The following is a 22,850-nucleotide window of genomic DNA, read 5'->3' as shown; positions in this document are numbered from 1 at the left end:
TGCATCTTTCACATGAAAGCACTATTGTAAATAGCTTCCAGTAGCCATGATATTTTAGGATGATTTAGGTCATACACATCTGTCTTTACCTGCTCCTGGCACCTGAAATTACCGAGTAAACAATTATGTTAAATAATTTAGAGCTACATATTGTGACTATTCCTAAGCAGCAATCAAAACCTAATGTGTTTATATGGATTTAATACAATGTCTTAGGCTTCTCAGAGAAGCTACTTCTACACTTTAATGCTTTAGCAGCTTACACTGAGACACTTAATGGAAACTGAGGGTTGGTACTTAAGGCCATGGGAAGTGAAATGTTCCTTGTTTACCTTGCAAATATTTGGAAACTAATTATTCCTTATATTCTCAATATCTCATTTTGAATTTGGGGGATATTTTATCCATAGGGTAGAAACCTAAAAAAAACAACCCCCAAACAACCATAACACACCTCCCTCCCCCCTCCTCCCAACCCCCAAAAAATCAAACCAGACCAAAAATAACCCACAAACAAAAAAAACCAACAAACCCAAAATAAGGCAAATATAAACAGCTGAAGACTGTGGACAACATATTTGGGGTAAGTGGAAAGGGTAAATTTGGTGCTGACCTGGCAGGCTCATGCTCGGGGTATCAGTGATCACTTCTTGAGCAGAACACTGGTCAGGACCTGAAGTGCCCGAGTGCTGCCCTTGGACATGCACCATGTGCAGCTGGGACTGACCCGGAGGGCACCCTCAGTGCCTTCTCTTCAGGACGTGTGGCAGGCTGAGCCCGGGGCAGGAGGTGCTCCAGGCAGTGTCCCTGGGCCTGTCCCACGGTGATGTGTGCAGCCAAGAGCCCTTAGCAGGGCAAGGATGGGATGGAGGAGGAGGGGCTGGTGCAGCAGCTCCAAGTCCTCAGCTGGGCGTCTCTTTGGGGAGCTGGTGAGTGTAGGGCTGAGGGACTCTCATGGCTGCAGTGCAGCCCCTAAGCCTGGGGGAAGGGCAGGGAGACCCCAGGAGCATAGCTTCTCTCAGGATGAGGGATGGGGGCATCCTGGTGTGCTGAATCTCCAAAAGGGAGCAACTCTGGATCAAATATACCATTTGCGTTGCTGACACTTACAGAATTCACAGTGGTTTGTATAAAAACCTGGCAAAGACCCTTTTGATGTGACAGAGCTCTGCATTATGTAGCACCAGGCACCCTGTTTGCTGGAGAGACCTGAGCTCCACTGTTGCAATGGAGACAACACTTCAGGCTCCATTCTTGGAGCGAGAGGGCTGCTAGGATATAAATTTTTTCTCTTTGCCTACAAAACAGGCAGGAGGAAATTTGTCTGATCTAGCAGCAGGAGCTGGTACTTTCTCAAGCTGAACAGCTCAGTGTGTGTGGAAGGGGGTCAGACAGACCTGTTTCACTGACTGGTAACAAAAAAAGAAAATGCTGATTTCCTTTTACACTCCATGACATGGGAGTTGTATTTTTCATCTGTTTTTTTCCCCTAATGCAAAGATGGACTCCCAGGTTGAAGCTGTGAGATAAGTGCATGCTGCTCTTCTCCTGTGAAATGAGTTGCTGACCTCAAAGTCTGGGGTGAGGAGATCCACAGTGTGCCCTTCTCGTGAATTTTCTTTAATCTAGAAAAGAACATTTGCCTTCCAGTGATGCATCTGTTTTGCTTTCCAAAGTTGACAGTGACGCTGATCGAATGTATTATTTGGTGCTACAGTAGTGCAGTTTAAGAGAACGTGGAGCTTATTAATAATTATTAATCCCTTGACATCCACAGGTGCAGGTGGGTGGTAATTTGGTCTCCTCCAGTGTATGAATTATTCATAGATTTTTTAGAATTTGTAGGTAGACATTAAATTATTCTTCTGTTCCCAGATGAGATGAATGATGGAAACAAACATAAAAAACAAGAAACAAAAAACCATGCCTCTGCTCCAAAGTGAAAAGTCAATACATATTCTCATAATGATTCCGGGGGTTATATGGTAGAGCTTTGGGTCATGGTAATCTGTCTAGTGAATTTGAGCAAAGGCAAGGAGTGGAGAAACACTTATGAAAAATATAAAGGAAAATGTAACAGGAATTAATGAACTCAGTGCTACTTGGAAGCTGGTCTGACATAGATATATATTCCTCCCGCAGACAGTTTCTTGGAGAGAGAGTCTATTTTAGAGGGAGATGGTTAGGCATGAAGTATAGCATTAAGTCTTCAGCCTTGGAGGTATGATTGATTTATTTGGAAATGATGAGTGATTATGTCCTAATGATGTTTTGAAAGACATGAAGTGCATTCCACTATGCGAGTGACCCTTGGCTTTAAATTCCAAGAGATGACAGTTCCTGGGCACGTCAGTGAAGGGACAGAGGGAAACTGGCACATTGTGCCACTGTAATCAGTGTGAAACTGTGTCATCTGTTTGATTTCAGTAGCCAATTCTCCAAGAAACCTGAGAAAGCTGTAACTAGGGGGTTGGTGGTTGGGAATAGATTAACAGAAATACTTTCATCGTTCTTTATAGAAGTAGTTTTGATATTTTTTACACCTCCTGGTCTTTTGCTGAGAAGCTGGATCTGTTTTGCTTTGTGTCCATTTTTTGTGATTCATTCTTTCTGGTCTGTGATACCTGGGTAGTTTGGTTATCCACAGTTCAATTGCTGTGCCTCCTGCTAATACTGTGTTGTGGTGTTGTAAGAGAATCCACTTAGCTTAACAGCTCTGTGGCTGCTTCTCTCTCCCACCTCATTTTCTGAAGGTGAAGATGCCAAATAAGCAATGGTCATGATTCTTGGAGACCTCTGGGGATGTGTTTGAACAGAAACATCCTTGAAGACATGGATTTTCCTTTCATAATAGTTGCTGAACACAGTAAAAAAAAATCAGATGTACATCTTATAATTCCATCCCAACAGTGTGACAATCAGTGGCAAAAAATTTGGGAAGTCTTTACTGTTGGAAGCTATCTCTCTCCAACACAAAGAGATAGCATTAATGAATCATCTTGCTGTAATACTGAGAGTCCTTTTAAAGTGTGAGGCTAAGAGCTTTTAAATTTAATTTATACCACAGGATCTGATTTCCAGCTACACTGATCTGTTGTGTCTTCGCTTGCACTAATTGTAACAAAGATGTAATAGTCAATAGTGTAACAGGAAGTATTATCTATAAAGATGTTTGCTGTTAGCTCATATCTCAAATTACTCTGCAACATAAGTGCTATATACAGATCTGAACACCACACTTTCAGAAAGAGAAAGATCAATCAGAGAGATTCGTGTAATAGTAGCCTTCAAATACCTAAAAGGATATTGCCATATAAAGGAATTTTACTTTTTTCCTTCATGTCCTTGGTGCACAGCATATACTGCAACACAGGAGGTTCAGGACTTTGGTAAAGCTTGCTAATGATAAAGGCAGCAAAGCCTCAGTGAAAGTGGCATACAGTGGCATAGCTGTGGAGTCCACATTAATGAAAGTTAAAAACAAGCCAGGAAGGAGTCTGTCTGGAATAGATATAATTAATAGGTGTTGTTATCTCTGCCTTGCTGACTTCAGTCCCTTCTTATAACACAAAATGATGTTTCTTTCTTATATGTAATGTATTTTTCTCTTAAAACATTGTTAGTGGATTGTGTGTATTCAATTATAGTAATTTGTCAGTGAATTTCCCTTCCATTTTCTGTTATTAATAGTATTGTGCAGCTCTAATGTGTGAAGGCCATAATGCATATTGGGAGTTTTACCAGGCTATAAAAGCCTGTAGGAAGTCCTCATGCTAACAAGCCTACAGCCTGAATAATGACCAGGTGAAAAGTACGAGATGGAGTACAGTAATTTTTACAGAAAACCATGTTTTCCTTAAAAAGCTATGACCTGAAAGAAGTCTTTTGAGTCCAAGTATCAATTTGCTCTTTGAGGAACTTCAGTAAGGCTGGAGATGGCAATTTTTGCAGGATTTCTTTCTGTTTAAGGATCTTAGCAAATTTAAGCTCGGAAATTATCTGTTGAGAGAGATGAGAGAAAGAAGAACAATGCAACACAGCCATATGGGCTTTGTTCTTACACATGGTTTGACTCTGTGGGGGACATCATTCTCCAGCCTGTCAAAGCTCAGCATACAACGAAAAGTTCTGATGTAATGGATTTTCTTTTTATGAGCAGTCAATTTGTCTGGAGCCCAGGCCTTTAAACTTGGCTGACAGGAAAATTCTCTACTGAGAATTGACTGGCAGACAAACAACACTGGAATTCTAAGTATTTCTTATATCTCTGAAGAATCTGGGTTTCCTTTATAATACCTTAATTATAAAAGCTATGCTTTTAGGATTGCTCTTAATTGAATACACTTGTTTATTTTCTTCCTACCATGTGAGTTTCCCAACTCCAGCCAACTCTGTCTAGCCAGAGGTGTTCCCTGCAGACTGAAAATCATTTAGATGGTTTATTTTATTGTATGCCTAACTCTTTGTATTCCAATCACCTGATTGACCCGAATCTGTCCAAATGTAGTTGGATTCAGTGGTCTTTATGGGTCCCTTCCAACCTGAGATATTCTATGATTCCACTGTTTATATAGAAAGGTCAATAACAAGGATGACACTTAAAAACTGAGCTCCCAGCTACTACCATTAAAAGTTCTTTCGCTGCTTGAGATTACAGCTCAGAAAGATGTAGGTGAATATTAAGGCAACTTTTAGCAGGAACTATTTGTCTAATTTGCAAGTCCTTACAGTGCTGCTGAAACAGCACTTACAGGAGGGTAAAGAAATGCTGCCTGCACTAGAGACAAGCTATGCAGCTAGAATCAAATGCTCATGATGTCTTCTCCTGGCACAGCTTCCTCTGTGCTGGCACAAATGTCTGATGAACAAATGTCTCTGATCCCAGGGGGGAAATTTCTATCCCATCTGGTGCAGCTCCACATCCTTTACTGTCAAACAGGGGAGTAAAGGTTGCTTAGCATGAATGACTTCGCTCATGGTGCTTTCTTGTTACTCAGTTTGTTTGTCATGCTGCATCTTCAGCAGCCTCTGAAACGTTTTTACAAAGTCCCCTGTGGAGGAAGGAAAAAGTGTGGCTTTGAACAAATGTCTTAAGATGGAGAGTCATGTCTGTTTTTTCTTTTGATCCCACTGCCTGGCCAGTTTAGAGGTTGTATGCAGTTCTGATGGATGCACTGCTTTATCTCCATCTTAGCAGGGGAAATAAAATAGTAGCTTTGTCTACTCATCAATACATTGCTGATAAAAGAAGTAGTTGTCTTTCATGATTGGGCATGCATACTGAAGCCCTGTCTGAAAGCCTTTTGTTCCTGCTTTAAACATGGCGAAGGGAACAGACAATGGAAAAAATAAAGTAGGTTTGATTGCAGCAGAGTTGTTTGGTTTTATTGCTTTGATTTTTTACACAAATTGACTAAAATGGAAATGAAGACTGTTGTTTTCTAGTGGGGTTGGTAAACATTCAATAAGTTTTTTGAAGTTTCAGATTTTATGTAGTGAATGCGCACAGGAGCCTTGGAAGCGGTCATTCTTGTGTGGTATATATTCTCTCCAATTCCACAATGAAAAATTGTAATAAAAGAACACAAAGATCTGTAATTCAGTGCTGCTTCAGAGGCTTTTCCTTTTGCTCTGAACAGAGTACTAATTGCAGAGATTTGACAGCTCTTGGGTATTCGTCACATGTACTTGCCCTTACTTTAGATGTTTAATTTAGTTGCAAAATAATTCTTCTTGAATTTGTAATTGTAATAATTGCCATTAATAACCTGGCAAGGTAGTTGGCCTTTGGCATTACATCAGGGGAAAAATGATAGTAAGATAGCTCTTGTCTGAAGATTTAGAGAGCTAGAGAACATCAGGAGGTCGGGGGCGGATGGAGGGGTGTTGAGGGAAGAGAATACCAGAAACAAGGCATCATGACAGGCATCTTGGGGTTTGCAATCGGGATTTATGCAACAGGCTTATGCAATTTGGCTGTACTTCTTTGTAGAGGAAGAAGACAAGGTGTCAAATGCAAAAGAAATAACAGGGAGGATGAGGAAGGTGAAGGCAGGAGAGCGTGAAATGACAGGCAGTTGGGAGTATTTTGGAAGTAGAACAAAGCCCTGTGCTGAGAGCTGTATCAGTGGTGGCTCATGCAACAGCAAAGCAAAAAGTATTTTTCCACGGGTAGGCTGCCCATTTCAGTAGATGAATAACTCATCCACACTGAGGTAGGATGATCCTACAGTGGAAGGGGTGGGCTTCTCAAAGCAGTATGTGTAACAGCAGCTGTCTCCCTTTCACTGATGGTCTGCTCCTGGTGCAGTGGCCTGGTGGAAGGCAGAGAAAGCAATGGTGACCTTGCTCTGAGGGTGCAGGAGTAGCAGGGCTGCCTGAGTGTGAGGGGAGTCCTGAGCTGGGGACAGCAGTGGGCTCTGTCAGGAGCCCCAAGGTGATGCCCAGGGAGCCTGGCTGGGACAGCAGGGCACCAGGGGCTTGGCCAAGACAAAAGAGTGTCCTTGGGCCTGAAGACAGAGGCAGGCTGGAGGGAGTGGGGAGCCAGGGTAGGGAGAAAAGGCAGGTGGTCATAGAAATTAATGCTTGTCATTGCCACTCAGACCTGGCAGGATTGCCCCTCCCTTGTGTCGGGAAGAATTAAAAGGTGGTCAGTCTTTTAGTGGTAAATGTGACCAACAGCTACCTAGTATGTTGTCTTCCATTTTTCTGAGGATAGCTCTTCCTCTGCTTTTCCACTGATGGTGACTAACATCCAGGTGATTTCAAGAAGCCAACTCCAGGACATAGTTAAAAATAAAAAAGTACAAGGAGAGGTGTGTGCCAAAGACTGATGCTGCTGTGCCAGACAGCTGCTGCTGCAGATGTGGCTGGGCGTGAGGGCAGCTGAGCCAGAGAGACTGAAGCTGTAGGTCAGGGGATCTCTGGAGCTCTCAGGAGCTGCATGCTCATCCTTATGTCCCTGCCAGTCTACAGCCTTCTCAGGCATGGGCCGACTGTCACAACCTTTGAATCAGTAGGTACTGTTTTGGGACTGGCTTGGGACATGTGTGTTGTGATTTTGTTTTAAACAAGGATGACAACTGATCCCCATTCCTGCCCTTCTTGCTTGCCTTGTGTGATGGTTATCACAGTAGACCGAATACAGAAAGGAGAGACATAAGGGTCTATAAATTAAACCCTATCTGCAGTTAAGCTCTTCCATGCCCTCACCAGTGCTGTGAGTCCTGTGGCCACCAGAGGCTAGAGAGGCTGCCTGGCACCTTGTCAGCACCTGGCAGCAGGACACCCTCACACCCCTGGCTCTGGCCTCTAAAATGATGTCCAGACTGATGCAGCCAGTGGTTAATCAGGACACAGAGAGCCCTGGTCTAGCCAGTGGCCTGCCCAAAGCAATTTCCTTCGCTTTGTTAGAAAGGAGAAGCATCTTTCCTCACTTCTCAGTGGAACTGGAAAAGTACAGTATGTAATTTTTCTACTGCCTGCGAGCAGAATTTGAATTCTTCTCTATTCTTTAAAATAAGAGTTTGCATCTCATTCACTGAAGTTAAAACGTTCCTCAATGAGGAAAAAATTTCAACTCTGCCTATCCCAAGCTGTCAAAGCATGCAAGAGCAGCAAACAGATTGTGGGTACCATTAGAAAGCATTAGTGTCTAATTACTTCAAAATGGACCACAAGGGAAAATGAAAGTTATCTATTCTTGGTATTGCTGTTGTTTCATTTGTCGATAAGCACATCAGTCTTTGGCACTCATTTTGGCTGTGAAGGAGTGTGATTGACTAATAAATGTGTGTTCCTTTGTAGTCAGTTGCAGAATGTTGGAATATTTTTGTAGCAAAATCTTACTGGAGAATCTCAGGCACGTTTTTTTTCCCTTAGCTACACAAGTGGAATAAAAATATATTTCTATACTCCTCATTTTCAATACTAGAGCTGCTAAAGCAGCTGTGTATCTTTTTTTCACTTGCAGCACAGTCATTTGAATATGTGACCTCCAATTTCTGTACAGAAGTTGTAGCTTAAAGGGTAAGACCAGACTATGTACAGAGCTAGCAGAAATGATTCACTGGCTTTTAAATCCAAACTGATGGCCTTCATATCGCTGTTGAGTTTGTGAACAATGGAAAGTCAATGGGTTTGGTTTGAAAAAGGATGCAATACCTTGATAAAACACAGCAATGTGTCACCCTGTGATGTTCTGGAACACAATAAGTGTTTAATATGATTTTCTTCCACCTGAACAAACACTGTCAATTTGCTCTTGGACACTTATAATTTGCTCCTACATAATTTCTCTTTCCTTGCTTCTACCCCACTCTTTATATGTCAGGCATTGCTTGATGAAAAGAGGTGCTTATTGAAAAAAAAAAAAAAAGTCTGATCAGGAGTGTAAACCCTTAGAAAATAAGACTCAATGCTGTGGAAGAAAGTTTGCAGCAGCTCAGGGCAATGGCCTGTGTAATTGCCAGGTCAATCAAGCCATGAAGCAGAGGGCAAAGGCTTTGATTTCTACTCCTCCCATTCGCAAGTACATGCTGGGCTGTCATTGCCTTCAGCTCCTACCCTTAAAATCTCTCAAGCTGCCTTTCTGCTGGTGATTCATACTGGGAAATAAACTTGCAATAAGAGCATTAGTATATATTTTGAAATCACATTCATTAAGCAATTTTTTCAGAAAAAATAGCTCTGCTGGACATCTGACAAGAGACAACTTGTGTGACTTTGTAGGCTTTGATATTTAGTTATTAGAAGAGGTACATTTTGTTTTCTTTTCATTGGTTTTTTCCCCACTGAGACAGTCAATGTTATCAGTTGATTTCTCTAGGTTATCAGACACATGTTGAGATAGAGGGCAGGTTTTGAAGCAAATCTACATATAAAATGTGCTGCAAGTGTCTGATCTTTGACAGTCAAACAAACTTAGCTTACGGAATCTATCTTCACCTGTAGACTGATTCCTTTCATTTTGTTTGTTTCTTTTTTTTTTATTGTGAAAGGAAAACATGATAAGTTGGTCAGTGATCCAAAACTAGCTCAACTCAGCAGAAAAAGACAGTAATTACTGCTTGACTCCTGTGATCTATTTTAGCCCCAGCTGAGTTTTTAAAGAGTGATGTGAAAAGCCTTTAACATAGTCGTGTTTTGTTATATTAAATCACCTTCTGAACAATCTCATAGAGTAGACAAAGATTTAGTGACCAGTGACGTAAACCTACTCGTCACATTGATGACAGCTTGTTGCCCCAGACTTGGGAAGGGTTAGAGTTACAAATCTGTTTGATTCACTTTCTGAAAAGAAATTAAAGCGTTTGGCAGTCAGCCTAGGACCTTACTAAACAATCTGAGAGAAAAAAGTTACTTTCTTTCGCTGCTTTCTCAAGGGATGAGGTAGAGTCAGTGCAGTTCAAATGAGCTTTGGAAGCAGTAGGTGTCTATTGTTTGAACCAGAGTCACTGGACTAAGGCAGGTAGCCTGCAACAGGGCTGCCTCAGGGATATGATTTTACCCATTAAACAAATTCACACAGAGAAAGGTTAAGGTTGGAAAGTTCCTCTGGAGACCATTTAGTCCCCTCCCCTGCTCAGGCAGGGTCAGCTAGAGAAGGTTGCTCCGGACTGGGACTCCAAGAAGGGAGACTCCACAACTCCTCTGGGCAACATGTTCCAGTGTTTGACTCACTGTAAAGCAATTTTATTTTTTCTGTTCAAGTGTAATCTCCTGTATCCCAGTTTGCATTCACTGCCTCCTGTTGACAAATACTGACAAAGTTCTTCCATATTCGGACACATCTGCTGATGCTAATTTTCCTTTTTAGGTCCTAACTTTTAATTTTCTTTTTCTACTTATACTGCTAGCCATTTATTTGATTGCTGGGTTTGCTGATTCCACTTGTTTTTTGGGGCTGCAGTCTTGTAACTTCAAAATTCCTTTGTTTTGCTGGGAATTTGTTGTCCTGTGAGGTGAAGGCCATAGGGTAACAGAAACTGTAAAACATACTTTTTCCATGTGCAAGCAGCAGAACATGAAGGTCTGGAGGCAGCAAACAAGTAGCATGTAAAAAACAGCTGTCTTGGTTATACTTATCAAAGCTGCTTCTTTGCCAACGTGTTGCTCCTTGCCCCATTTTTTTCCTTTAGAATGTGTCTCTCAGTCCCTCCTATGGTTTACTCTTTGGTTATGACCATCCAGTGTTTTTCTTCAGACTAGAGAAGATTTTTATTCTCACTAACACTGTGGGGTGCACCTTTAAAATTTTCTATGTAACTGTGTATATTTTCAGAAGACTTCTAGCAGTGCATAGATCATCTTGAAGACTGAAAATTCGAGAAAACTTACCCTCATGTGAAAAAAAAAAAAGGGTAAGTTTAAAAAAAGCACCCAGAAAAATAATGTTTTTGCTCTTGAGTGCTTTTGGAAAATAGTTGTCATTTCTTGGAAGGGGTTAAAAAAAAAAAATCAATATTTTTTTGATTTTTAAATTTCATCAGAGTGTTTCCTCCATGTGAAAAATTTTTCTAGAGAAGCAGGAACAGATTCAACCCCTATTCTAGGATTTACCTCACATTTCATGAATATAAAAATATATATTGATTTTTCTAAAAGCAATTCCCATAGCAGAAGCCAGAAGGATCGCTGTCTTGACTTTGCATCCTTTAAAATCCTAATTATAAATTTGATCTGCCACTCCATTTGAATTTTAAAAAAATATTAACCACTTAGCTTGGAACTACATTTGTGTTTTCTAAAAATGTTGTTTCCTTTTGCAGAAAAACAGCAATATCTTTTTTTCTTTTTTTTTTGGTGGTTTAACTAATATTTCCCCATCTGTGCTTTGCTTCTGCACTCTCTTTGTGGGAAAACTGAAGTCACAACCAGAATGCCTGGCAACAGAAGCAATGGACTTGATATTTATATTAGAATTGTAACACATGGACATCTGTTCTCTCTACCCTTTAAAAGATATTGCTTCCAAGGACTAATATTTAGTTTTTTCAATTGTGGGCTGCTGATGATAGGTAAGGTTGATGGGAGCCTTTAAAGAGACTCCACTCTAGCCCATTGGGTGGTCCCTGCCCAGCAGGTGCCCCGGGGCAGATGGATGGATGGACAGACAGAAGTGTCTTTTTCCAGCCTGGGGGCTGAGGCAGTGCTGGGTTGGCCTCCTTGAAGTGCTGAGGCAGAGCTGAGTGACTCTGAGCCCTCTTTCAAGTTTGCTGCTGATTTGCTGAGAGATCACTTCCTTCTGCCTCCGTTCTCTTACACATAAAATAAGAATATTGAAACCAGTCTCATTTGATCAAATATTTTGAGCTCTACCGAAGGAAATGTGCTGGTCTTAGAGGTCTTCATCACTAAGACATTCACCTATAAAAGAGAGAGGACCAAAGAAATTTCAGTACTGCAGAACAACAGCAACAGGGAGGATGCATTCAGCAAGAGATTAGTATTCAACCTTAATATGTGTGTCTAATAATTATTTTTCTCCTGATTTAGAGTGAGATTTTTGTGGCAGTCAGCTTTCTGTTCAAAAGCAGTTTTGAATGAACAGGTGGGCTGGCATGTCTGCACTTTGCCTTTTCCTTTGGGAGCTTGATACCTGTTATCCCAAAATGTCTGTACGCCGTATTGGCAGTCCCATAGGAACTCAGTCTTCCTGACGGTGGGTTCAGCCCCTAAACACACATATTCATACAGCGGTTGAATTACAGAGTGTTGAAGATGTGGATGTTGCACTGTTTATTATCTTCCTTCTGGAAGGTATGTTTAAGGCTTGAACCCTGAACTGCGATAATTAAAATGCCTCACCGGGGATGCCAAGATGAGATGGAAATACCTATTCCTGGCTACAGCCGGTGTAGCCTGCCCTTAGAGCAAATGCAGCAGAGATAAGCCTGTTCTCTTGCTAAAGAGGTGTTGGATAGTCTGCATACCTACTCCTGCATTATTACTAGGAGGTAACAGGCTTAATTACCCAGATGCAAAGCAAAAGCACCCTGTGCACAAACCTTTTCAGGAGGCACAGGAGCCAGGCTGCAGCCAAACAGGGTACTTGCTCCCTTTCTGCCCTGCCTCAGGCTGCAGATTGGTTTTGGCTTTGGGAAGTTTCTTTGTAGCATTTCTGCGTAGGTAAGAACATTTTTAAGTGGTAGGCTGAGGGGTAAACCGTAGCACAGGGAAGATGGGAAGAATGTGTCGCCCTGTTTTCTTCCCACAATTATTTTATTTAATTTTCAAACGCCATCTAAGACAACATTGGGGATTGTGATGCCCAAATATTTGTCTAGCAGGGGTTAGCTTGTACTGCCTATATTTCTTCTCTCCTGGCTACAGCGCTGTACATTTCCACCATCTCTGCAATACTTCCTGCTTAGAAATAAAAAACTGTCAGTCTTGAACGAGCTCTATGTTAATGCACCGAGTATGGGGATGAAGGAAGGCAAAATTATTTCTATGCAGTGAGAGGTGGGAAAGTTACACTGTTCTATTGAGAGGCTTGCTTGCAGTGCTCAGGCAACAATACAAACAACAGTAGGAAAGAAAAATGCTGCATGAAAAGTGAGACAGGGCATTTCACAAAGGCTGTGATTCAATGATAACCTCGACCTGAAATGTTTGGGAACTGACTCACGGATCTATAACTCTTAAATCACTGAACAAACCAACACCAAATAAAAGAGTTAGAGGTGCAGACTTCTCTGTGAGAAGTTTGTAAAATCCTTGATGTGCTGCTTTTCACCTTGGAAAATCTTTCTCTCCTCTCCTGTACACACCTATGCCAGCTGGTAATTGCCTGAGCTGGAGGTGTGCCATAGCCCAGCACCTTACAGCCCTTCATCTGGTTCAGAGGTTATTGATCCCAGAGTGCCCTAGAAATTAGAGCAGACAATGCAACAAAGCACTGGGGTAACAAAACTGTCCTTTCTTTGGTGAATAATACTTGTGGCATTTCAATTGCATTGTATGGGTTAAAATCATCAGCATGGAAACAGCAGTTTATTTCAGCACCAGCAAAACTAACTTACTTGTCTTAATTCGTTGGGGTTTTTAAAGACAAAGGTACAATCCTTCTAATTAGGGGAAAAATATTTTTTGTTAAGTTAACAACCAATCTGAGAAATCAATTATTTGTGTAACCCTATTTCATATCATCGTTGCAGTTGGTGCCAAGCTGTTTTAGTTCAATGTCATTAGCACGAATTGTAATCTTAGCCATATTAGTTTGGAGTTTGCTGATCTTTAAGACTCTTTTGTAATTGGCAAAATTCTGAGGAAAAAGCCTGTGACAGAAGCTTGCAATAAATATAATTGGTTGCAGACAGCTAAACAAATCTCTGCTTAAAACTGGTAAAGCTTGTGGTAGTAAATAAATGTGAAATGGTGAGTGGGAACTGTGGATTGGCTGGTTCAGCAGCTGAATAGTTTAATGAAACAGTTGATTTAGAACTCTGTCCACAAGGCTTGGACTAAAACTCTTGTAGTAAATCTGAATCATGCATTGATGGCCTTGGTGAAATTAGGTTTTTTTGCTTCGTAGGATTACATATCTGATGAACAAAAAAAAAATTGAATTGTTATGGTTTGCTTGGGCTTCTCTGAGACATTTGGCTATAAATGCCATATGACATCTGATTTTTGGCTTTGGACAAAAACTCCAAAACAAAAATACCTTACTTAGATAATGCAAGGTGTTATGAGAAAATGGATAAGTTCACAACTGGTCTGCTTGCTGGCATAACTCAACATAGTTGTTGATGGGAGGTTGTTTGTGAGTTTCTAGCAATGGATGTTTTCTGATTCAGCATTGCTGAATGTTTCTGCCATTTTGCCAATGGTTTGAAACCTGAGGCAATACATACCTTGCAAATCACTGAGTAACAAACATTAAATATGAGCCTTCTGAGGCACTAATCAAGACTGTCTACTTGTATGACTGTTTTGGTGATGTGCCTCTTGATTTAGCCAACAGTAGGGTAATAAGTGTATGTGGGAACTGAGGGCAAGGACCTGCTTAACAGCTGATACTCTGCCTTGGAAAGCAGTAGGCTAGAATAAGATAAGAGGTAGCTTGAGAAGTCCTGTCTTTAGCTGGAGCTCTGAGGGAATGCCTGGGGCAACTAGAGGCCAGCAGGATTTTGAAAAAGAGAAACACTTGGTTTACAAATAATGTGCCTGCTTTGTGGTAAGAATTCCTTATGTATCTTCCTTGTGAAATTCAAGAACTCTTGTGAAATTCAAGAACTCTGCTCTCTTCATCTCCAATGCTGCTGCAAAAGCCTAAGCTGAAAGAAAATTTGTATATTTCTGCAAGTACCAGACTTTGTAGGCGGCCCAGAGATAAAAGCAAAGATGATGCATCTTCATTCAAAGAGGTGTGATAAGTTTGGGGATTTTTCATTGCTGTCTTCCTTTCCTTCCAGTGATTAGAGATAAACATTTCATGGAATAGGCTGATGACTGGTGGTTGGAAGGAGATCAAGCAAATCTAAGACTCTTTCTTTTGAGAAGCAGATTTCTAGCCACTAGAACACCTCCTTGAAATTGCAGCTGCACACCTTTCTATCTCTTTATTTCAGCAGCTGGTGTAGTTAGGTTATTTTAGTGAATCACTTGCTAATTTTCTACAGTATAATTGCTTGATAGAAAATATTTTTAGAGAGATATGACCTCTCAGAAGTGAGTGCAGCTTAGGACCAGTCTGTTCCTGTGACACATGAAATACATCCTAATCCATTAAGGTCAGATGAACTGGACACTTGCTCACAGGGGCAGGGTCTTCAGCCAAAAGAATTTATACCGATTAAACGCTTTTTTAGAACTCTTTGCATGAATTTCTAACCTTTAAATGAGTCACCCCTTGGGAGATCACTGATGACACAGCCACTTGTCTCAAAATTCAGCCGCTTGATCTTTATTGAACTTGATGAGCAAACATTTAAATGATAATTGAGACACTAATTAAATGCGGTGCCTGTTCTTGTGATTGAGAATTGAAAGGAAAGACTAAATTATTTAGTGACAATTTGGGGTATTACAGGTCCAGATCTTTAGCAGACTTGGAAGAAAGAAGGGTTTGTTCAGATGTTTGAACTGTCTGCTGCTGCTGCCCAGTGCTCAGAACATCACAGTTGATCCCCTGGCATTACAAAAGCATCAACTAGGAGCCCAGTCACCACAGTTTGCTACTGAGTGCCAGGACATTATATTTGCTCTGATGAGCAAAATCGAACCTTGGTTTTGTTTTGCCCTTTCTTGTCATTTTTGTTGTGCAATCTTGACACTATTATCTATGTTGCATTTGTAAGTTCACATACCTTTTTAAAACACGAACTGGCTCCTGACTGCAATCGAATTGTTTAATTTCGTATTTCAAATTATTCTGTATTTCCTTAATATCAATTACTAATAAATTAGTTGCTTCTTCTTACATTTCCCTGCCCTTTATCGCTGTTCATGTACATCCCATTTCTGTTCTTTTTCCCTGTAGAAATACTTATGGCATCTGTTAAGGTGTGAGGTTATTAGACCTAATCAAAATGTCTCAGGCTCTTTAGTAAGTCACGTATTACTGTATTCACAAATGACTTTAGGTGACTATTCCTCCCAGTGCAGTCGAGTATCACTGCTACTCTGTCTGTCCAGGAAGCAGAAAATGAAACTCGTGCTTGGCACTTCCATAGGGATCTCTGAGGTAGGTAAAAATTTCATCATTGCCAGTGATTTGTGCCCTGTGCAGAACAGATTTGTTCAACAGGCCTGACAATACTTATGAGCTTGGTACAGCGCCAGTTTTGCTTCCTCCTTTCCTATCCTTTCCATACCGACAGTGTGCAGCAGACCAATTTCCTTCACTGGGGGGAGTCAGGAACTGCTATGGGAACAGATGCTAGGGAAGCAGATGGGGTAAGAGTTGGTTTGGAGCAATGACAACTCCGTAACCTTTCAGCGTCAGCCTGAGATTGCAACTTTCCCTGTATTCCCTGGCAGAAGGCAAGTCCAGGCACAGGAGAAAGCACAGGCTTAGCCCTGCGCTCAAGCAGTGGTAGGTGGCAGCTGGGCTTATTGAGCACAGCGTGCTGGCCCTGAAAAGGCAAATCCTGCTGGAGCAGGGCTTTTCCTGTGTTAGAAAGGAAGTACTTCGGGCTTTTTGAAGAGTTTGGCCTCGCAGGGCCTACCAGCCCAGCAGCAATATGAACTCTTGTTTTACATGTACTGAAACAGATGCTCTTTGTGAACTGACCTAAAGTTGCTTCTCTGGTAAGGGACATTGACTCCCACGCTGTTCTGTAAAACTGAGTGACAAGTGTGTGTCCCCGACCACCCAGAAGGCCCAGGGCAGAGCAAGGTGTGACATAAAGATGCACAGCCTCCCAGCCACGCAGCTGACACGTGGTTCCCCACGTGGAGCACAGCTGGGCTCTCCTCCATTTCCACAGGGGCAAAGTCAGGAGTTTTGTTCCTCTTTGTCTTTTGTTAAGGGGCAAGGGGATGTTTGGTGTTTGTGTTTGCACATTTTGGAGGAAAAAAAACCCCAAACAACAGCAATATGGTTCTCCACCGTGATTTATTTGGCTGTTTCATAGTATAGTGGAGAACTTCAAAATTCTAAGGACATAAGTCTTCAGTAGCTGAATTAAATTTGCTCTTTCAGCTAGGTAAAATCCTGTTTAAATGTTCTCAATTGAAAATCAGGATTTAAAACATGTAATGAGGCTGCAGGGAGCTCCTTCTTTTAAAGTATGTATCCCAGATACCCCAGGTGGTTTCTTCAGGATGCGTTACAAAATATTAACTATGGCAAACTACAAGGCTAAGGCCAAACAAGTTCTTTTTGGGTCACGCATTAATTCTTTCTGGTGATTGATAAACACGAAGATTGTTAAGATTAAGAGATACCCTTCCTTTTATTTAAAAATGTACTTCAAACCTGACCAACTGACCATCAAAATAATTTATATTTTTTCAACCTTGAAATATGTTTTAGTTAATGGAATTTCCTCTTCTGAAGCTGAATGACTGTTAACACAGAATCTGACTCAAAAGCTGCCTTCCTATGCATAATTTATTTAGCAGGGAGCCAATGATAACATATTAGCACATACCTGAAGATGCTTGGTCCCATTGTGATGAGAGGCCTTAAGAGCAATGGCATGGATGTGATGGGACTGGAAATAAAATTAATGTAATTGTACATTTAGTGCATTTGTTCACAGAGCTCCCAAAAATTTTCTTTATTAAGTGACTGTCACTTGAGAAGCAATAGAAGAGCAAAAATAAATGACTTTGTACAGCACATCTTGGTTTGCTGTATTACTCTTCAACGTAAGATTTTACCTTGTGTCTCAGGACCACATGAATCACAGCGAAGGGAAGCTGACAGCTTCCTAATACTCTTTTTGCATGAGCCTGTCTATCCCTTTTCCATCCATTCATCCAAAACCCAAAATTAAACTAAACAAAAACCCAGCGCGGTACTTGGCTGAAATACTTTTCTGTATATGTATATAGACCTAAATCAGAGACTTTTCATAAAGTACTGTGTGTTGGGTAACTTGGAATAAAAATACTGTTCAGCTGATGGCTCATGCTGGTGGTACCTGTCATGTGTGTCAAACATCAGGTTTTTCATGGTGCTAAGTGGAAGGTGAATGCCAAGTGGGCCTGTGTGTGTTACCAGCTGTCAGGCTGAACTTGAGAAGCACGATTAAGGTATCTCCCTGCAGGAAGCTGTTCTGTCAGCTGGATCACAGTGTGGAGATGCTGTGATTTTCTGTGGTGGACAAAGGCCAGGCTCCTCTGAGGAGATGTGGTCAAGCAGAGCTTTGCAGTCTGCTGCAGTGGTCGAGGTTCCTAATCTGACACTTGTCACCAGCCAACTGCACATTCTCCAAGATGGGAGAGTAGTTCTGAGCGTTAGAGCATTAGCAAAATATTAAAATATATGTCATTGTCACACATTGGGCACTGTAGATTTACAGCTTAAGAAAAAATCAGTATCTATTGCTTGAGAAGGCTGATATCAGCTGATAAAGCTGATTTGTGTCATTATGAGAAGTCCGGTCTCATCCAAAAAAATTATAGAGGAGCAGGGATGGGTCAGCAGTTGGCAGTTTGGAGAAGAATGTCACAACCTATGAATATGTTTTCTTACATCATGAGTGCTAGGAGACAAAGATGAAAACCAGCTGATAGGATACAGGCAACCATTACAGAGGAAATACTGGATGTCAGAAGAGGGGCGGGAAGCAATGCCAAGGTCCAGAGCACCTTTAGATGCTGGAACCACCTGAAACCTCCTGAAATCGCTCACCACGGCTCAAACCACTTTTAATAAACAGGTAACTAAAATTCAAGCACTTCCTTTATAAAGCCTTTTGGTTTCAGGAAAGTGAATCACTGTCTGACAGTTCGGTGGGAGGTTATTCATCCAGGATTGCTTCACTCCTTCGTGGAGATGCTTGGTGAGCAGCTCTGCACGCTGGCAGGCTGCTTCAGCCAGGCATGTACTCCTACAAGTGCCACCTGCTCTGTTATAATCCTTGCCTCACTTAAGTCGCCAGCATCTTTCTGCTTGATCTGCAGGGTAGCTCCCTCGTGTTGAACTTGGCTGCTCTTTTAGGAGAGTAACAGTTTGAGGAGCTGTTTGGCTCAGTAGCACTTGGCAACCTCAGGAAGCAAATGCATTCAGCTGGGCAGTGGGCACACGTACGTGCAAGGGGGGCTGCTGTGTGCCCCATCCTGCAGTGTTAGTTCACAGCATGCCTGTGCCTCGGAGGCACTCGCTGTGCAGCTGACACAGCCCTCAGGCATCAGGCAGCTGGGGAAATTGCCACAGAAGCTTTAGCAAGAAAACACATAATAGCCAAAGTCGAAGGGTGAATTGAGATACAGTGGGGGAGGCAGCTATTATGTTCTAGCTCTCTTTAAAAACCATTCTGAGACGTGTAAGGTATTGTGTTGTGTTTGTTGCTGGATTTAAGACTGCTGACTGCCAGGCGGTGAAGGTCACTTTGTGCTTCCTTCTTTAAGGCAAGTTGCTGCTGTTTATATTAACAAGGGAGCAGCAGTGCTGGCTAACTCCTGGCATGTTAACCTGCATCTCTCCCGGGCAGCAGGCCTCTGCTGCGCTCCCTCAGGACCTGTATAGTTGGAGAGTTGTATATCATGTAGGTGTCAAGCCCAATCAGAGCTTCCTTGTCAGGATGTGTTAAGGCAGTTGCCTGCAATTTGTGTTACAGTGTGCATCTCTGCCAATAAACTACTTTTGCTCTCCCTTGTGCTGCGTCTGCCGTCTGCAGGGCTGCTGGGAGAGCTGCCAGAGAGAGAGAGCAACTGCAGGCACAAAGGTGGCTGGGTGGCACCTCTTGTAATCTGTGTTCTGCATGATGTATTGATTGACTTTGTGGATGGATCCCAGGGGCTGAACACAAACAGCATGTACCAGAGCATGACATTTTAATCAGAGACAGGTTTAACTACTGGGAGCAGCTCGGGTAATGCCTACTTTAAAAAAAAAAAAAAAAAAAAAAAATTAAAGAAAGAAAATTGCACCAAAAAAAAAAAAGGGTGTATGCTGGTTATTGCTTAGGAACTCTGTGTAGTCGTGCAGTTAAACATGAGATACAAATGAGTAGGTTGTGACAGGACCAAGAGCACTTTGAAGTAAAGCTGTAGTAAGTGTAAATTGGGGATACAAGTCAAGACACTGAAATAAGCTTTTTGCATGTGCACGCGCAGACGCCAGGGCTAAGCAGCAGATCCTGGTCAGTGCAGCACCATTCCTGCCAGCCAGCTGTAAAATCACTTGGCTCAGGGGATAGAAAGGTGTTCATGCTGCAGCAGGTTGGGCTGGCAGGGAACTAGAGAGATTTAAAAGAAGGTGGCTGGAGTTTTCTCTGTGTTTGCAGAGTATTTGTATTAGAGAGTTGTGAGAAAGATGGAGCTCTTTTGGGTTGGGTCAGCTCACCCCACCAATATCTTGAGTAAGGGTTGAAAAATGACCGCCTCAGAAACGCTAGGGAATGTTATCCTCCTCCTTAGCCTGTAACACACTGTGTAGCAGAGTTTAACCTTCTGTAGTAAAATCTCAGGCTCCCTGAAGAGCTCTGTTAACCTTGAAAATCTGTGTAGTCTGTTACTTTCTACCTGCAAAGTAGAAAGCACCTCTTATTCCCAGGCATGAATGACACTGAGTCTGGTCCAGAGGCAGACTTGAAAGGACATCCATCTGCTGTTTGTGGGAATTTAACTGAGCAGAAACTTCTGAAACACCAAAAACAGAGAGAATAGCAGAATTATTCCCAAAGCGCTGCCTGCCTTCTAATTGCTGGCCACCTCCTTTTGTGAAAAGAAGCAAGAGAAAGAGTTCACACAAGCACGAGTGCTTTGCAGACTTCTCTTTTGGGGAAAGCAGTTGTCTTTCTTCTCTTGTTTTTGGATGCTTAAAATGAGGAAAGCAACATATCAGACTGCAGAGAGAGGAAAACCAGTCAATGTTACCTTGGTATCTGACGATCAAAGGTATGACCCCCCTCTGCTGTGCCCTGAGAACGGCAGTAACCATTCCCTGAGGGAACAGCACGTAGTTCAAAGCAGGAAGTGTCCCTTCCCTCCCTGTGTGGCCACACAGACCAGGAGCTGCCTGTCTGCCTGCCTTGGGAGAGCAGGGTATTTAGCTTTTCCCAATAGAAAAAGGGCAGCTTAACCAGTTCTCCTCTGCCAACAAAAAGAAGCAGGGAGATGAATCTCAGAGAATGACTATTGCCTGGGTAGTGGCACGGCTGGCACCTATTTCCTTGCGAAGAACCAGTGGGCTACAGTTATTAAATAACAGGAATTTTTAAAATTCATGGTCAGCTTTACCACTGGGCTTCCTTTCATCATTTCAAAAGTCTGTGATTTTATTCTGACTACTATAGTTTAAATGCAGAAAATAATAGAAGCTAAGAGAAAAACTGTTCGTTCTTTGCATTCAACTACCATTTTACTGTGTGCATTTTAACGCTCAAAATGTAATGGCTGCTGGCTGGCATTTCTATCCTGTTGTAGGGCCTGGATTCCTCTCATGTTTCTAATGAGGCACAAAGTATAGAGAACATAAATGACAGGAAAAAGCTACAGTTTTTTTAATGACCAAAATCATATATATTTTAAAGCTCTAGCCTAAGGTTACAGCACAACAAAGCAGGCAATGTCTCTTTCATCTGCAGTTTACTTGAAAACTAGGACTGAATTTCAGTCTCCCCAGGTGACAGAAAGCAGCAGAGAGCCCCCAGTACAAAAGCAAAGACCCAGTCATGCACCATCCAGCACTGTAGAGTCTATGTGAGCTATCTTCCAAGAATACGGTGATACCTTTCTTTACAGGAGTAAAGCAGATAAGGGAAGGACTGTCAGAGAGCCAAATGAGACAAAAGGAAATGAAGGAACAATTAAAATGAGTCAATACTGTGAAGCTATTAGGTGAGGGCATTACAATATCTGATGTGAGAGATCTTAATTGGGACACATGTAACATTTGCCCCCACCTCACCAGGCAAAGGGTTGCACTGACTTTGCTGTTAGAAATGATGAACAGCATTGGCTCATCTAAGTTCTTAATATACATCACACCTTTTGTATGAATTTTCGCACGGAACTCTGGGGAAACTTTCTGAGATGAGAATTATTTTTTGTCACCTGCAAATTGCACTTTTGTGAGGGGCTATACCGAGGAAAAAGTAGGTGAGATGTTGTTGGGGCAAGCTGGAGCACCAAGGCTGCACAGCTGACAAATGAGATTTCTGACAAGGAGAGGTGTAGAGAAAAAGAAGAGCCAAGTTCAATTCCTGGTGATTCTAACAGATTGGTGAAATTGCAGGCTGTCATTGGGAAAATCCTGTTTCTCAGACAAAAATGGACAGGGGACACTGACATGAAAATACCAGTGTGAGTCGGCCTCTGAATTATGTTGTTAGGTTTAAGTAGTCTTTACTTGGATCTCAGCAAAGGATTAAGACTGTTTTTACCAAGCTCATGGTTAGTGCTTGCATTACAGTAACATAACAGGCATGTTCAGGACTCATTACACCAACTGCAGTTTGCACAAGCAGCATACATTGAAGGTATTGTGTAAGTATGCATATATATTTGGCGAAACCCCCTGAGAACCATAAAATCAGTTTGGAGAGAGGAATGACAAGAAAGGGAATCAGAAGAACTGGCTCATATTCCATCTGTAGAGTTGCACTTCAGGGGAAAAAAAATAATCCAGAACCGAAAAAGAAACACGACATAAAGCTCTGGGTTTCTCATCCCTTAACCTTGTGTCCTGCCTATTTTGTGAGAAAGTATTATTGGAAACATTCAGTGGCAAAGAATCCATGCAGTATCAGGATTGTTTTTCGCTCTTTCTGGTGCATGGCACAGTTGCTGTGTGATGATGGAGCAGAAGCAGCCCAAAGGCTTTTTGTATTTTCTGGACACATGGTGTTGGCACATGAATTTGTTCCTTGGGCTTGAACTTCCACTAAGTCAATGCATGCTGGACTACTAAAAATGTAACAAAATTGAATTGGGGGCAGGCGAAACTGATAAGAGATTTGCTGCCACTGGGAGTGTGAATCAGACCTTTTCTGCAGCAAAGTTGCAAACATTACCTGAATGTTGAGTGCACTAAGAGCTGATCACAGAGACGGTGAACTTCTCCGCTTGGTTGCAGCTCTGACCTGATAGTGGGGAGTACCTGTTCGTTTGTGTACTTAAACAATTGCCTGCAAACTAGCAACAAAATGAAGTATCCACGATGCTTTTGACAACTTTGAGGTGGGAGAGCACAATGAGCACGGCAGCTATAGATGTACGTGCTGATA

At 41.9% G+C, this 22,850-nt stretch overlaps 1 long non-coding RNA gene across 1 annotated transcript; it reads left to right on the top strand.

The window, feature by feature from the left end:
• The first annotated feature begins 95 nt into the window (after nt 1–95).
• On the top strand, nt 96–21,811 carry LOC135409080 (uncharacterized). Its single transcript, XR_010428008.1, has 2 exons — nt 96–1,412; nt 1,501–21,811. It is a non-coding gene; the product is annotated as an uncharacterized LOC135409080 (long non-coding RNA).
• Nucleotides 21,812–22,850: the final 1,039 nt, after the last annotated feature.

This window comes from Pseudopipra pipra, chromosome 2 (genome assembly GCF_036250125.1).
Source record: "Pseudopipra pipra isolate bDixPip1 chromosome 2, bDixPip1.hap1, whole genome shotgun sequence".
NCBI lineage: Eukaryota > Metazoa > Chordata > Aves > Passeriformes > Pipridae > Pseudopipra > Pseudopipra pipra.
The sequence above is the reverse complement of the archived record's forward strand: the minus strand, read 5'-3'. Positions and strand labels throughout refer to the sequence as shown.